Here is an 18107-nt window from a genome sequence, read left to right on the forward strand (position 1 = left end):
TTAAGGCCCGGCGGGCAGGCAGGGGTGGGCGGGGCCTCGGAGCTCATTAGCCACGGACTCAGCAAGATGAAGGCTGGGGACGTGTGATTACTAGTTGAATTTCGTCTAGGACTCACCTCATTTGAGGGTGGACGCTGCTCATTTTCGTAGCCAAGACTGGAAATCACCGCGCAGATGAGGCGCCTTGAGAGCGCTGGCAGCCTGGGAACTTTGAAGACTGTGATGTGCACTGCAGACATTCCTCACGGTTAAACGTGGGAAACATCTTCCAGAGAGACGAGGAGTGGTTGGTTGTATTGCCCTCGTGATCTGCCACCTTGAGCTCGTTTCCAAGTGGCATCTAGAGATGGGAGCCTAGATAGTCAGAATACAAAGCCCCAACTACACAGGTGAGCGCCGGGGGGTGGGACGTGGATGGAGCCTCCAGGCGGAAGAAGTAGGAAGCAATGTGTGTTCCAGAAGCTGCATCCATTTGGTATTGTTAAGAGGAGGAAAATGAAGCGCGAGTATTAGGAAACCAGGTGCAGGAGCACTAAAGAGTTTAGAGAAGTGTGAGCCTTAGACAAAGGAACAGGTACGGACCAAAGGTAAGAACTTGAGGAATCAGCGACCATGCAGGTAGGTGAAATCATTTGGAGTGAGCGGAATCATTCGGAGCCATAGAATACAAACCCCTGGAAGTATTAAGGCTGAGACAGTTTTCAGGAAATCAACGTTTACATCCTAATTTCTAAAAAGTTGCCTAAGGATACATCATTCATCCATTTCATAAAAGAAAGGCATACCTCTCTCCAGGGCTGAATCCAGTCTTACTATGATATATTATTGTCCCAGGGTGTACAGACCTCTGGGACACCAGACACAAGAACAATTGGAAATACGTAGATATTTTGATTTTCGTAATTATTTGTTTTCAACGAAATTGAAGGAGGACCTAATTGAGTTACCAGCTTATCAATTATTTTTTTTAAATGTCTGGTGATCCAATCAAGAGAAATTAGCCAAAATCCAATTTGAGACATTATCGAAAGTACCTGACCAATACACCTCAAAATTGTGACTATCATGAAAAACAAAGAAAGACTGAGAAAATCACAGATAAGAAAAGACCAAGGAGACATAAGGACTAAAAGCAATGTGGGATCTTGACTTGGATCCTGGAACAGAAAAGGACATGAGTGGGAAAACTGATGAAATCTGAAGAAAGTCTATAGTTAAATGAATAGTATTACAGCAATGTTAATTTCTTAGTTTTGATCTGTGTACCATGCCCTACGATGTTAACAGTAGGGGAAGCTGGGTTAAAGATAATATGGGGGATTATCTGCCCCCCCAAAAAACAAACAAAAAAAGGTATATGGGGGAATCTCTGAACTATTTTTGTGACTCTTCTGTTAATCTAAAGTTAATTGAAAATTGATGATAGATCCACCATGTGATTTGACATAGATCTTTGAAGTCGTTGAAAGAATTGAGTTCAACTGATTCAGTAAGTCTTACACTGGAATCTGCTTGTTTATGTAAACAAAGATTGTCAGCTCTTAGATCTATAAACAAAAAAATAGGAATAGGATTGATGCAGAACCTGTCTCATTCTAGCAATAGTGATACTCATGGACATATGGATTAACTGAAAATATAATTCTCAGTCTCATTAAAAGTTGCATCCCTAATAAAATTTTAATTTTTATGTTTAATAATCAAAATGTATACTATGTTTATTTGATCAGTTGTATACTGATAATTGACAAAAGAAATATTTTAACATTAAAGCCTTACGGTCACAGGAAGTTTATAAAAATTTAATTTCAACTTTATACATATTTTTATTTCAGAGAAGTATTATAGACTTTCTAGTAAAAAAAGATATTCACATGTATTATCTACATGTCGTGTGTGTATATATATATGTATGTTTTATCTTATGAAGGAAGAAGAATGGAAAGGAGATGATGTAAAATTTCCAACTATTAAAGAAAATTTATTCTTTTTTTTGAATGGATTATGGCAGGTATTAAATCACTTACAATGATAAACTCATGCAAATAAAAATTTTGAAGACAACTAATCTAGAAAAACATCTTTCAAATATCTTGACAACAACTCACATAAATACATTTTGCTATGGGGCCCAGTATACACATTATTGACAACTGAAATTAAAAATTCATGAAACAATCTGCACTTTGTATTATTATTATTATTTTTTTTAATGCTAGTAGTGAGACGCTAAATTGGTTTGATGACCTCAGCAATTTGAAAAACACTGGTATAGCATTGTTTTCAAAGGGCAGTGTTCTGAGGATCGAACCTTGGGCAGCACCTACATTTTTTTAAACAAATTACTTGTGGTATAATTTCTGTGTAGTAAACTACACATATTTCAGATGTACAATTTGATGAATTTTGATAGCTGCATACCCCTATGAAACCACCACCACAATCAAGATCCCTAACATTTCCGTTACTCCCCAAGAGGCAGCACGTGCATTTTAAATGAAGATCATGAATGGTTTGAAACCAATGCCCCCTTAAACCAAGTTCTCTTACTGTTTATGATTAATCTGTCTATCCAAAACTTTGTTCCCTTCTTTTCCTCTCTGACCTCAATCCTGTGCCAACTGAACACTAATCAACCAGAGTCAGATGACTAAAACTACTGTTCTCAATAATATCCTTAATGTACTAAAATTGCTATTATAAACATCATCATTAATGTACAAACTCAGGTTGTTTCTCCAGGGCAAGATGAACTCACAGCTTTGGGCCACTTGGCCAGAGAATCGTAAACCAGAGATATCCTAACCCTTGAAACTATGATTAAGAAATATCACAAGACAATACTTAATCCCAGCGTCTTTGTTTTTCCCCTTTAAAACACCCCTAACCCAAAGACCAAACAGGAGTGGATCTGAGGCTTGTCTCCCACTGCCTTGCTGGGTATCCTGCAATAAAGGCCGTACTTTCCTTCACCACCACCTGGTGTCAGTAGACTGAATTTGCTTCTAGTCGTCAGAGCTGACCTGAGTTCAGTTTGGTAACAGATTCATTTTAAATCAGAGTCATGAATGATTTCAGTGGTGTGATAGAGTGGTGGGGGCAGAACCCACAATGCAATGGATTGAGAAGTGAGTAGAGGGATAGAAGCAGAAATAGCTGTCTAGACAAATCTTTCCACTTTTTCCCCCGAGGCATTTTATTTCTATAAGGAATAAACCTGAGTCAATATGGCAAAATGTGAACATCTGCTAAATTTGTTTATTTGTTGCATGATTCTCTGCATTGTTTCAGTGCGTTTGAAATTGTCCCTGAACAGATGACTCTGAAGGAGAGAGAAGAGTGGGATGGTAACTGGAAGGAAATGCAGGATTGGGGAACAGCCTGAAGAAACAGTTTCATTCATCAGTAGGGAGCCAGAGGTTGAAAATATAGGACACATTATGGTTGATGGAGAAGTTTTCTGAAGGAAGTGGGAGGAGGCACTGAGTCAGCTGGAAGAGATGGAGAAATTAGACTTGATGGTAAGGAGGGACTCCATTCATCTCCCGAGACTGGAGGGAAAAAGGGGATGGAATAAGTATGCCGTGTGTAATTATTAAGGGGAACAGGAGACCAAGGGACAATATTGGTGGCTGAGACGGCACACCTGCTGTGGCTTCAATTTCCATCTTCCATGCTGTCCTCTGACAGCACTGAGCTACTTACATCTCCCAGCAAAGATGAATGGAAACACTCATCTGAGTTTTCCATTTTGCCCAGCAGGTAAAAGGGAAGACCAGGAGTAGAGACAATCAAAGATGACAGAGAGAAAGCAGTTCAGGTGGTTTAACCATGTAACCTGAGAAAGCAGAGGAACAGGAAAAGTAGAAAGAATTCAGTGTCCGGAAGTCTGGAGAAGACAGGAACTGGGATGGTGGAAGGCTGAGGTAAGAGAAGAGAGTATTCGAGCTTCAAGATTTTAGAATTCCACAGCCAGCACACCTGTGGGTAAACGTCGGTGAGGCTAAGGTGGAACCAGACCTAATTTCTAGGATTGGAAAGCGAAGCATCCACCAAACTGGGCACCTCCTCAAGATAAGGTTAATTAAAATCACTGACAGAGCACCGGGTTGGACGTTTACGGTGGACAAACAGAAGAAACAGAGTTTTAGAAGCTCTTTCTCTGTCCCTAGCAGGTTGCCAGAAAGCTGATGGGATACAGCTGCCACTGGAGGGGAAATGATTCACCCCGTGGTGGTCAAAAAATGAGCCAGTTCTCCTGTCATCCTCAAATACAGTACTTGAATGCTCACAAGTGTTATTCCAGAGTGGCAGGATTATAAAGACTGCTTCTTATCTTTCTCTATCTTTTCCGGGGGTTGGACAGTGCACACGTACTGCTCAAATCAGAAGTAAATAAAGGCTTAAAAAATAGAAGAGTTCTTTGTCTCCTTCCTCTCTTCTCTCCGCCATGTCTCAGATTTGTCCCTTCTCAGATGACTGCCTCCCACCAGCCCATTATCTTATTTGCATTTCACCACCTCACGTGGATTAGCACAGCCCAATCAGCCCACTGCAGACTTACCTACACTAGTCCATCCCGGCCAGTCCTTCCACACTGCCACATCACTTCATCTTGCCAGAGGAGGTTACTTACTGCCTTTCAGAGAAAACTCAGGCTCCACTCAGGGCTCAAGGGCACCCAGACTGCCCCGTCCTGTTGGAATCCACCATTCCTGGCATTCCTAGGTTCGGTCCTGCTCCCGGGCTTTTTGCTCTGCTTTCCTGCATCCAAATGGCCCCTCACTCCATCTCATATCCACGTGTATTACATCAAGACCCACATCAAATTTATTTCCTCCGCAAACCTTGCTTCCTGCAGTTTTTATGTAGGCGTATATGATTCAACGGTCCTCAATTATAAATTAGCATTTTTTTGTGGACCCACAAGTTCTGTAATCCCATTCAGCTCATCTGTACAAGGTCTAACGCAGGTAATCATTTTGCTCATAGCACACCATGATGTCTCACTCATAATATGCTCTAAAATGTTCAAAAGGATCAGCTCCCCACCCTACACTCATTCACTGTTGCCTCCTTCTCTTTGCTTGAGCTATTGTCTCTGACTTGAATGATGAATGTTAAAAAAACAAGTTTCAAAACAGTATCATGACCACTGTTTCACCCTATAAGATTTAATTACTTTGGATGAGGTTAATACATTCAAGAAGCAATTGCTTTGGCTGAGGGATCTTGTGGACTTGAGAATAAAAAAGGAGTGTGAAATAAAAAAGCAGTATTATACTATGATCCTACTGAGACAGGAGGGAAGGGGGCAGGGAACAGCCACTCAAGGAATGACAGCAATTCAACACCAAAATGGTGGAAGATTCACCAAAATGATGGAAGATTCAATTCCTAGTTGGCCTTGAGGATTAAGAGGTTTGACTTCTAGTAGACCTTGAGCTTCATTATATGCTCATTGTAACAGCGTGATAAATACCATGACCACAGGCGCTATGACAGTCCCAAGACTAACGGCAAAAGGCCAAAGAATGGGTGGTAGCCCAATTCTTGGGAATCTCAGCCCCTTCCCCAGGGCAGTTGGAATGGTTCCACCAGTAGTCATGTGAAGCTACTGAGCCCATAAAAACTGGCAACACCACACCTAGTAGCCTTTTTCACTCCCTCCTCTTTAGAGATGGCCTGCACTCTGTGGAGTGTGTACCTACTTTTACTTTAACCTGAGCACCCAACTCCCACACCTATTCCCTTGCCTTTCTCTTGCCTTACACTCTATGCAGTGTGTGTCTCTCTAAATAAATCTACTTTTACTCAACTGTGGCTCACAACTGAATTCTTTCCTGCCCGAAGCCAAGGACCCACACCTGGCGGGGCACGTCCCAGGAGCTCAACTGAGACCTGGGACACGGCCCTGCTCACGCCCCGCATTCGTTTTCCTGTATCACTACTTTCACATATTTGTTAGTATATATACACAAAGAAAAAGAAATCTGGGGTTATACTCACTAGACTTTTATCCGTGGTTACCTCTGAGGAATTGGAAGTGATTACAGAGAATTTCTACTCTTTCCATAATGTACCTTTGTAGTATTTTAGATTTTTCTTTCTTTTTTTTTTTTTTAAAGATTTTTCTATGAATTAGATTTATAATCAGAAAAAAAGTGGACATATAAACAGGGTAGAGGGTCCCCAGAGTAAGAGAAGCAGGCCTGGCTTTCTTAACACAAGAGAAGCCACTGTTGGCTTAAGCCATTCTGTGTACTAAACTTGGCCATGATGCTTACTGTCGACTGAAATAAATGTGCAGCCTAAAAGTTGAGAGTTATTTGGCAGGAGGACTCGAGCTGGAATGACAGCCTCTCAGATGGCTCTAAGGGACTGCTCCGAAGAGGTAGGGGAGGAGCTAGGATATATAGGAGCTTTACAACAAAGACCAGGTAGTTGGAACAATAAAAGATTACTTGTTATCTAGAGAAAACCAGGCATCTCAAGTTGAAGAATTTAGTGCTTTTCTATGTATGGGAGGAAGCAAATATTTGGGCCCATTGAATTCATTCCTTTGACAAGCATATTGCTACCTAGGGCCAGTATCCTGTCCTTTCTTAGTCTGAGTCCCCTTAGAGGGCACCCACCGTGAGTGGCTGCAGAGGCCGGGCTGCAGGCTTGTCTCCACTAGGGGGTGGCGGCAGCAGCTGATGACTTGATGGCTTCAGCATTCTTTGTTTACTGATATAGTTCACAGCATTTTTCCTTCACATTGCCCTTAAACAGGTGTCGGTGATTCATGATCTTAAGGGAACAAAAGAATGCGGAAGCAACCCATTATCAGGCAAGAGAAGTAACAATAGCAAAGATAATTTATCAGTTGTTAAAGGCTCCCAGTTCTGTTTCAGTGGTAAAAACCACTGAAGCCTGAACCACCAGGTCCGCTGGAACCTAAGGGAGGATGACGTTGACCTTTTCTGACCTTGACTTCCATCAGCTAAAGCTTGGACTCTGGCGACCGCCCAAGCTCCTTCATGAATATGTATATACCCTGAGCTTAAAACTTCCCCAGTTTTGCTGTTGGGGAGACTCTGCTTTGGGAAAGATCTCAGGTTGCTGCAACTCATACATCTCTCCTTCTCCCACTCTGCCTTGGTTGTGTCTTTTGGGTCGACAGCCACCGAGAGGCGAACCCAGTTTTGGGGTAACAAACACATTTTTAAAGCTTTACACATAAGTGGACTAAGCCACACAAAGTAATTTCCCCAGGACTGATGTGAACTCAGCTACTAAAAGTGAGTTCCCCTAAAAGTGAGTTCCCCTGCTGAGGCTGAGTTTATGATCAGCCTCTCTATCTACAAATTTATTCCTTTTCTTGTCCTGCACCTGTCTTCCTCAAGACTGAGGACCCTCAAAGAAAATGGGGGACTGAAACCAAGCAGGACCCTGCAAGATCCTCCCAGGGGCAAAAGCCTTTCCTTGTCCCCTGTGAATGAAAAATACTGCCTGCCATATCAGTAAACACAGTATGCTATGGCCATCAAGTCATCAACCACAACCACCACCAGGAGGGAACACAGGTTGGAAACAAGCAGGTAGCCTGGCCTCTGCTGCCACACCCACTGGTGCCCTCTGAGGGAACTCAGGATGGGAAGCAAGGGATACTGGCCCGAGATCACCAGGTGCATCTCAAAGGAACAGTTTCCATGAGCCCAAGACTCTTGCATCTTCCCATATAGAAAAGCGCTAAATTCATTAACTTGAGATGTCTGGTTTTCTTTAATTAAAAATAATCTTTTGATGTTCCAACTACCTGGTCTTTGTGGCAAAACTCCTATATATCCTGGCTCCTCCTCTGCCTCTTTGGAGCAGTCTCTTAGAGTGATCTGAGAGGCCACCTTCCAGGTCTGAGTCCTCAGAAAGTCCACCAAATGCAACAGAACCCTCAACTTTTAGGTTGTGAATTTTTTCAGTTGACACCCTCATTTCTTGTTTGTTGAAAAAGGCTTTTGTCTCCTAGACCTTTCCTGAGTTCCAAAGAGCAGATTCAAGCAGTTACTAATTAGGAAAGTGAGGAAATGCAGGAACAGAGGGAGAACAGCCAAGAAGCGATAACTCAGGGATAGAACAAGTCCTTGCTCCTCCTCAAGGGATACATATAACAATCTAATACACATATTTGAGTTGTTCTATGGAATCTAAGCACCCCTCTCTTCCCCCAAACCCCTTCCCCAGCCCGAGGTGGGGGAGCATAACCTGGGACCTCAGACTGGTTGGAACCAGAAGATGGATGATGGAGATTCCTGGACACCACCTTGTTACCTCCCACCAACCAATCAGAAGAAAGTCACACAGCCTGCAGCCCTCACCCCGAATGTTGCCATAAAATCTCGTCCTTGAAAACCATCAGGGAGTTTGGGTTTTTTGAGCACAAGCCACCCGTTCTCCTTGCCCTGCAATGCACGTTTCTCCACTCCAAACTCCGACATTTTCGTTTGTTTGGCCTCACTGTGCATTGGACACAGGAACTTGGGTTCGACAACGCTATTTCTATCATCTTTTTAGCAGAAAAAAAAAGATGTTCCAGACCCTTAAGAGACTGAGGACTTTCTTCTCATTTAAAAAGAAAACAGAGATACAGGTGAACTACACTGGATTCTAATTGTGGCTGAATAACTTTTCAGTGCAGAAACTGACCCACATTTTAATAAATAAATTAATTTTAATAAATAAATCCACTTTATGTCTCTCTGTCAGCACCCACACTCACCTCTTGCATGAATATTTTCTTGCTGTTTCCTCCAAGATGAATGAAGATTTCTAGAAATTCTTGCACCATAACAACCCACTTTCAGAACTTCTTCCTCCTCCCAGGAGCCTGCCCTTAGCAAAATACAGTCATCCCTCAGTATCTGAGGGGGACTAGTTCCAGGGCTCCAGACAGTACCAAAATCCCCGGATGCGCAAGTCTCTTATATAAAACGGCATAATATTTGCATATAACCTATGCACATCACTTTAAATCATTACTTATTTATAATACCTAATACAATGTAAATGCTATATAAATAGTTGCCGGTGCATGGCAAATTCAAATTTTGCTCTTTTGAACTCTCTGGTATTTAAAAAATATATTTTTGATCTGAGATTGGTTGAATCCACGGATGCAGAAGATGATATGGAGGGCCAACTGGAGTGGCTAGAGCAGTGCTTCAGGTGGGGCCAACTGGCGTCCTTCCAAGTCAAAAGCCCCCCACACCTGGGCTCTCAGATGTCTGCCTGAGATCCCTCAACAGATAAAGTACATTCTTTACTGGGTGTATTCTCCCTAACAAGCGAACAGCCCTAGGGAATGCCTAATCTCACAATAGCCCAGGCTAGCTTGTTTCATCCCAATTTATCAGTCATAAACCCCATCGCCCTTCACGGACCCTAAATTTCTTACCTCACCTACAACCAGTCAGAGGCTTTTTCACAAGCCGATCTGGCACCTTGTGACCCTACCTTATAAAAGACCCCAACAGCAGGTCCTCAGGGCTCATGAAGGCACCTCTTATCAGTGTGGCCAGCTGTTGTCTGTGGCAGCGTACCCCTAATAATCTGATACACATCTTTGAGTTTTCCCCTTTCCTTTGTCTTTGATAAATTGTTTTACCACCTGGACACCCATCCCACCTTGACCCGGGACACTTCACAGATGCCAAACATCTTGGGGTGGGGCCTGAGATTTCTGCTTTTCTAACAAGCTCCCAGTTGATAGCAGAGATGCTGGCCTGAGGACCACTCCTGGAACAGGGAGTAGAGTGTTTCTATCCTCATTTCACCTCCCCACTAGCCTTTCGTTCCCTTTCAACAGCGCTTTGTATAGAGCTCATAATACCTGATGCTGCTTCGCTTTTAGCTAATGTAGCAGAATAGGCCTGAAATAGCCCAATTTCCCTCTCTTCCCTTTTTCAGTCTTCTTGCCCCACCCCTCCCCCTCTTCCTTCCCTCAAAGTACTTAACCCTGGCTTTGCATTAGAATCACCTGGGGAGTTGGGGCGGGGCTAGCTCAGTGGCAGAGTGAATGCCTATCAGGCATGAATGCACGAGGTCCTGGGTTCAATCCCCAGTACCTCCCTTAAATAAATAAACCTAATTACCCTCCCCCATTAGAATCACCTGGGGAGCTTAAAAAAAAAAAAGAACTAAAAGACCCTTTAGACAATATAATTGAACCCAGCATTAAAAAAAAGCTTTCCACGTGGTTCTAATGTGCCTCACCGCCTCCAGACAGAAAAAGTCGGTTATAAGCACTCTGAACAAAACTAAAATATTTGGGATAAATGCTTCTCCCACACAAAGAGATTACCCAGGATATGAGAAGGCAGTGACCATGGAGTAAATCTAGACCGGGACTCAGAATGCAGAGATGTGGGTGCCATGGCCTGGCAGGAGAGGCAGGAAGACCCCCGTGTCCTAGGTTTGTAGCAGAGGGAGCTAGGGCTTCAATGACTCACATGGGCCCATAACTAGATGGGGTGAGGGACGGCTCAGTGGATGCCTAAGTGGGCGGACAGCATCAAGGGACAGCTGACCCCTCCCCCGACACCTGAGTCCCTCTCCCACAGATTTAAACAATCTCCCGGGAAGACAAAGGAGCCTCAGAGTAAGCTTGGGTATATTACCCACAACTGGACAAAGTTCAAGAGAAATTCTATCGGATTATATAAAGCAATATAAAGAGAATATAAAGAGAAATTATGCTGGGTGAAAAATTATGAATTATGTGGATGAAAAATGTCCCTGTCATATCAGTAAACAAAGGATGTTGCGGCCATCAAACCATCCAGCCATCAGTCAATGCAGCCCTTGAAGGTGCACCCTGAGGGGACTCAGGATGGAGAAAAGCAGGATGCTGGCCCTAATATGCACATCAAAGGAATGATTTCAATGATTCCCAGCCTCTTGCATCTTCCCATACACAGAAAAACACACAAAATTCATTATATGAGATGTCTTTTTTTTTTTTTTTTAACAGTAATCTTTTGATGTTCTGACTACCTGGTTTTTGTTGCAAAACTCCTATATATCCTGGCTCTTCCCTTACCTCTTTGGAGCAGTTCCTCAGAGCTATCTGAAAGGCTGTCTTCTGGGCTCAAGTCCTCAGTTTTTTCTACCAAATAAGACATAATTCTCAGCTTCTAGGTTGTGCTTTTTTTTTTTCCAGTCGACAATTATAAAAAGATAGTTATATTCCTTGCCAACTGGAGCTGGGGCCCAAGAATCACATCCAGCAACCTGGCAAAGATGAAAAGTGTTAGCCCTCCAGAAGAATTGTATTTGTACTTTATAGAGAGGATTCTTGACTCCGAGGAGGCTTCAGCATCCACGGGAGAGGACTTGTATGGAAGCCAGGACGTCCCATCCCTGCACCAGCCTTTGTGAAAGTTTCTTATCCTTTCCTAAAAAAGAGCAGCTGGTTAGATGCCCAGGACTCTGACTCCTAGGGTTCCCTCTGCTCTCTCCACCACCACCTCCACTCATAATCCAGTGTTCTTATCATCTATGAAGCAAAACACAGTACTTTGTGTTTGTTACAACTGTCCAAAAGATGATAATTATTGCGTTGCTTTATCTCAAGGGAACATTCCTTTAGTCTCTGCCTGAGCTTTTGGTCCTTAATCTCTAGTGTTTATAAAGTGGATCGACTGAACACTCCAGATTACTTCCAGTAACCAGATATCTGGGTCCTACTAAACACATTTGAAGAGTTCTACTCGTCCTTTTATTAGAAAGAGGTAATCTCCACGTGGGTAGGGATTTTTCAACTGTTTTGGTCTCTGATGGATCTCAGACACCTACCTAGCACAGTGCCTGGCACATAGAAAGTACTCAAGAAATATTTGTTGGTGAATAGAACTGCATCTCTCTCCTATAAATGAGGCTTGTCCCCCCAGGGGACAGCAACCCAGAGGGCTGAGCTTGTGGCTCCTCTGGAGCCTGAGGCATTTGGAAACAGGTTGTTTTTGCCTTATCCAAGGACCCAGGGGGCACCGACCGGCTGGTTCTCCACTCTGGCTCCTGCAGCGAAAGTAGGCTTGCCGTGCTAGGCTTGGACTGGTAGAGCTGATGCCATCAAATCATCAAGTGATTTCCAAAAGTCACCTCATTAACAAACCAGAAGACACCTTCATCACTTTTATCACTGGAAATGCCAAAGGGTTTAGGAGATCTGTGCCAGCAGTTCTCGAAGTGTGGCCCCAGGACTAGCAGTGTCAGAATCACCCAGGAACTTGGGAGAAATGAAAATTCTCAGGCTCCACTCCAGACCTACTGAATTAGAAATGTAGGGGGTCCTGCCCAGCAACCAGTGTCTTAACAAGCCCTCCAGGCCATTCTGATGCTCTCTCAAGTCAAGAATCGCTGATGTGGCAGGGGGGAGCTAGAGAAGGAACAGTGTTGGAAGCTCAGGGCCCATTCTAAGTGTTAAGAGGGCACCTATTAATTCTGGTACCAGTCCCAGTGTGTGGAGAGGGGGTTACCCCACACCGACAAGCAATTCTGGACATCAACTGGGTGACCTATAATTTAACTCGATTCTGACACCACCTACCTGGAGAGAGCATCTGATCCCATAGGACTTAATCCTACAAGACTGTCCACCTCATGACTTCAGATGGTAATAGCAAGTCCATCTTGTCACCTGCGCTGACCCACTGGCTAGAGATCAGAGGTTCCCACGACCCTCTCCTTGGATTCAGTTCATTTGCTAGAGCAGCTCACAGAACTCAGTTTATTCCCAGATGGAAGAGTTGCGTAGGGCAAGATATGAGGAAAGGGCACGGAGCTCCGTGTTCTCTCAAAGCACCCCACTCTCCCCAGATCTCTGTGTATTCACCAACATGGGTGCTCCCTGAACCCTCTCCTCTTGGGTTTTTATAGAGGCTTTATTAAGTCATGATTGATTAATCATTAGCTGTTCATGACTGAACTCAATTTCCAGCCCCTCTCCCTTCGCAGGTCAGGGCTAAAGTTCCAAACTTCTAACGGCATGGTTGGCTTCCCTAGTGACCTGTGCCCGGCATCTTTAGATTTCCAAAAGTCACCTCATTAACAAACCAGAAGACACCTTTATCACTCTCATCACAGGAAATGCCAAAGGTTTCAGGAGCTCTGTGCCAGAACTGGGGCGAGATCAAGGATGTGTTTATTTAAAATCACAGCATCCAAGCAAGATGCAGCCTTCCTGTGGCTCCTCAGGGAGCTTGTTGTGATAGGGGCTGTTTGGAATGCGTGGGTTAGGCCCTGGGGAGTTTTTCTGGGGAGAGGCTCCCATGTGGTAGATGGCTGCTGTGTTGGAAGTGGAGGGGATGAGGTGAAGCGAGGAGGTCATAGTGTAAGGGAAGCTGTGGGGTTCAGGACACCCAAATATCTGGGAAAGGTCAAGAGGGCAGCAGTTATCAGAGGAGACTTGAAGTAGGGGACACCTAAGCGTGAGCTTGCCTCATTCGGGGATGGATGGGAAAGATAAAGTCACGACCTCCTTTCTTTCCCATTCTTGACAAAAGGAAGGTTCTGAGTGAACCATAAATTTTAATGCAGTGACCCCCTCAAGGATTTAAGTGTTCACGATGCAGGCCCCAGAGCCAGGGCCCTCTGCTACCCACCCCGTACTGGCCCTGAATCCCCATCTGGCCATGTACACGGTGTGTAGCGCCCACGTGGGTACCACACACCGCAGGCCGGCTGTCTCACAGGTCAGGATCAACAGCTCTCCCTCCTGGCTGCAATGGCCCAACCTCAACCCTGCAGGAACATGAAGGAAGCTGTCAAGTCTGTGGTAAAGAAGAAGGAACTGGAGTGTCTGGGATGGAGAGAGGAGGCAGTAGCCAGAAGTTCTGGTTGGAGGTCATCCTGACAATGGAGGGACTAGCCACTGCCTGTTGAGTGGCTCTCCAATTAAATCTTGGCCACAGAGAAGAATGCTGGTCCCCTCTTGTTCCTCTGTAGTTTGGACGCTCCCAAACCCAGGGCCGAATAGGTGGAGGGGACAAAACCCAGGGCACACACTCTAAGTGCCCACAAGCAAAGATCTCTTTGGTCTCTGGGCAGTGGGATCACCGCTTGACCTGGAAAGGCTGATGTACGCTGCTGTCTATGGAGAGAGGAAGTCGTATTACTTTTCCCCAAATCAGACCACTAGCATGATTTGTCAGGGACTTGAGTAAAGCAGTGGCCAAGTGCATCAGGCTTACAGACTATTCGGGTGTCAAGGTCACCGTGCAGAACACCAGAGCGTTCTGGTGTGCTGGAAAGCTCCCTCGTCTGAGTTAAGAGGCTCAGCTTGGGAGCCAGGAGACACGGCTGAGGATGGGCTTCCTGGTGGTCCTTGGAGGGGTCACCATGGAAACTGTCCCAGGAGCTGTGGGGTCACCTGAGTGACTACATCTCCCCCCCGCCTCGCCCCAAGGAGAAGGGTTTATTACTTGCATCAAGTAAGAGGAACACCAGGAATCCGGATGCCCAAAGCAGTATCCCTGGCAACTACTAAATTCAGGATTCCAATGCAAACTGGAACCTATCCTACAGTCTAAGGAAGTTCGAACAGTTCAGAGTCCTGAGTGTCTTTTGGAGAGCAGTCTTGCCTCTCCCGCGTTGGGGTGGAGGGACTAGGGAAAAGTTAGACTACAGGTACCACCCTTCACTTGTGTTCACGTAACAGAAGGGAATGAAGTAACTGATGTTAATGAAGTCCCCCAGCAGGAGGCAGCACTGAGTTGCATATCATAATTAGAAAATAAAAACCTTCGTTCCTCTTGAGAACCTTAGAATAAGGAACAAAATGACAGCGCAAAGTTCTTCCTTTTAAAACTGTCTCCCTGTGCTTTGGCCTCTGAACAGTTGGGGGAAGGGGGGATGGACCTCCATTCTGGCCACGGAGCCTCCTCTGTCACTCTCCTGGCAAGACACATTCAAATTATCCTCTTTGGAATGTGTGCATTCAAGAAAATCGAATCTTTGTGGCTCATACTTCCTCTCAATTAATCTGCAATTTCCTTACTTTACCATGCTCCTTTAACCGGCTGCAGACGAGGAGGTAGGCTTTGTTCTAGTTGCTTCCAGAAACCAAGGCATCTACTGCCCCTCCCTGGGGTGCTGGCTCTTCTGCACGGGATTAACTGTCCCACAGCAAGGGGTGCATGTCCTCTGCTCGGGTGGGGGAGGGGTGGGCAGGGAGGTTTGGCCGTGCTCAGTTCTGAAGCTTATTTTGAAAAGGCCAGATCTGTGACTTCAGCAGTGAAAGCCAGATGCACAAAGCAAGAACATTCATGCCTCAGCCCCTAAAGGCAGGTTGCATCTTCTGGAAGGTCAGCTCCAGAAGGAAAGGGATTTGCTCTGCTCACAGCTCTATCTCCAGTGCCTAAAACAGTGCCTGCATGTAGGCTTACAGTGGGCACTCAATAAATAGTGTTTGCATAAATGAGAAAATGCTATCAATCTTCATTAGCCCAGGCCTCAGTTCCAACCAATATGGCATAGAGAGCATGGGTTGTGTGGGGAGGGTGTAGCTCAGTGGTAGAGTGCATGCTTAGCATGCATGAGGTCTTAGGTTCAATCCCCAGTACCTCCTCTAAAAATAAATAAGTAAACATAATCACCCCCCCCCCCCCCGCAAAAGGGCATGGATTTTGAAGCTGGACAGATAGAAGTTGGAATCTGAATTCTGATGCACACGAGTCACGGACATGTGTAAACTGGGAATAAAAACACCTACCTTACGTTATTGGGGCCATAAGTAAGATTGCAGTAAAACTCCAGGCAGAGGGAAAGCACTTAACCAATGTTCTCCCCCCACCCCAATAATCAAAGCCATCCGATCTCAGTTTATCTTGTGCTGCCCACACACAGCCTCACACAATGTTCGTTCCAGACACACCTATGCACAGTTTCCCCTGCAGCCTCCATGTCCTCCGCACTTGTCACCTGCTCCTGCCTGCTGACCTGTCACTCTGATGGGCACTTCATCACGCCTCCTTGGAATATTCCATTTTTTCTCAGGCGTCTGTCCTGAGGTTCTCTTGTTTTGCCTCAATGCCTTGCATCATGCTGGGTACAGATGAGGCTTAGCAGAGGCTTGTGAAATCAGAATGAGGTGGACACAGCTGGAAAAGACATTTGCTGGTCTGTTGACGAAGCCCACCCTTCCCAAAGCGCTGGTTTTCAGACCACAGCATCTCTCGGTTGGCCCTGTGTCCCTGGGCCTTACTTTTGAGTCGTTTAATGGTGACTGTCACACTAAAGGGTGCCAGTGGAAAGATGGCCTCTGCCGGTACCTCCGCCTGGCTGCCTGGGTGTTGGAGAGATGACAGCAGCGGAGGCTGGAAAAATCACTCGATCAGGTCCTGATGCTCTGCTTAGGCTGGTTGGGTCATTCCCGTGTTCTGGGTTTGGCCTTCTCACCGCTTACTCTGTGAAGCCCTGAAGCTGGCATTTCTTTCTGGCTCACTCAGACCAGAGACCCCCGTGGCCTCTCCCCTCCTTCCACCTCACCCAGTGCGGTCAAGCCTCCCCTTCTCCCATCTCCATGGCTCTGATCAGCTTCTTCCTTCATGTATAGAAAATCCAACAGCTTTGACATGCCTCCAGCTCAACAGCTCTCCTGTCCCTCGTACTTTAGGTCATTCACGATCCAGGGAGGCCCTCCTGAAACTAAAACCCTATCTGTCCTAGTCTCTCCTCCTCTGTGAAGGCTCTCAGATCCCCTGCGCTCCTGGCACTGACAGCCCCCACGCATCCAATGATCACGTAAGTACTGCTTTATGACATCACTGTGTCCTTTTACTCACCGGCTATAGGACCCCTCATCTCCAGATCAGGTTGTAAGCTCCTTGGGAAACACACTTACAGCTTAGAACTGTCCTTTGCATTTCCTGGTTCATTGCATGTGACATCTGCCCCAGTGTTGTCACTGGATTCCCTGACGGGGGTGACAAGTGCTTTTGCTGATGCTAGAGGGTGGGCCAGCCCAACCACAAAGTTCCTAGACTATCCCAGTGGGCGTTACACTGGACCATGGGACTTATCTCTCTGAGGACAATGATGTTAACTTCCCCGAGGACAAGGACTGCTGTGGATCCTTGTCACCGCACAGCACCCAGCCAGGGTGATGCTCAAGGAAGACCTGGGTTTTCTGGGGAACACTTTTGTTCAGCAGGAAAGGCTCACAACTTGTGAACAATTTTCTTATGGTCAGAGAAGCCAGGTTTTTACCCTCTTGGACCCTGAGAGGTAGGATCAAGAAGGGTAATGGACCTGATCTGATCACGCAGACTTGTGAGCAAGACCTCTGGTTGGATGCCCGGTGGAAGTAAGGTGCTGTTAGTGGAAGCCAAGGGCTTAGGGAGCTGATCCAATCTCTAGTCTGATCCTAGTTGGAGATTTCGTTGCCTTTGCTCTGGTGGTGGCCCCTCTATCTCCTCACTTCCTATCTGTAGGAAAAGGATATGCTGTGTGACTGGAGCCAACAACTTCCACACCATCACCAGGCACAGGGATTCCAGCTGCCTCAGTCCTTGTGAGGGGGAGACTCCTGCTCAGCTCTAGAAAAGGCTAGGAAAGGGACACGTCCGTGAAGGCCCACTGCTCCCCAAATGGCAGGGTGACAAATGTTGAGTCCAGAGCTGGTAAGATCCAGGTCAGCCACTGCCTCCTGATCCAAGGCCATCTATCCCCTAGCACACTCTGTGATGAGAAACACCTGCTGCGTCTCAGCAATTCCTCTGGCTGGCGTTCAAGGCCCTTAGAAATCTGGCCCCCCTTTTTTGGCTGGGTATAAAAGCCACCCACACCCACACAAATTGCCTGCTCAGGCCAAAGCAGGCAACTTGATGTCCTGGCCTTGGACAGCCTGGTTCCCCAAGACCACGTGACCTTGGCGACATGGTTCCTACCTCTCCCCAGCCACTCATTCTTGGGACCCAGCTGTAGCACCACCTCCATGAAGCCCTCCTTGCATGGACTACTCGCCGGTACCCAACCCTTTATAATCTCTTTTATGCCACCTTTTCTTATGGAGAAAGTTAACATTTCAGTGAAATCCCCAAGGCAGAGAGCTGCTCACATTTGGGCCCCCATGG

The sequence above is a fragment of the Camelus dromedarius genome, chromosome 22 (assembly GCF_036321535.1).
Source record: "Camelus dromedarius isolate mCamDro1 chromosome 22, mCamDro1.pat, whole genome shotgun sequence".
NCBI classification, from domain to species: Eukaryota; Metazoa; Chordata; class Mammalia; order Artiodactyla; family Camelidae; genus Camelus; species Camelus dromedarius.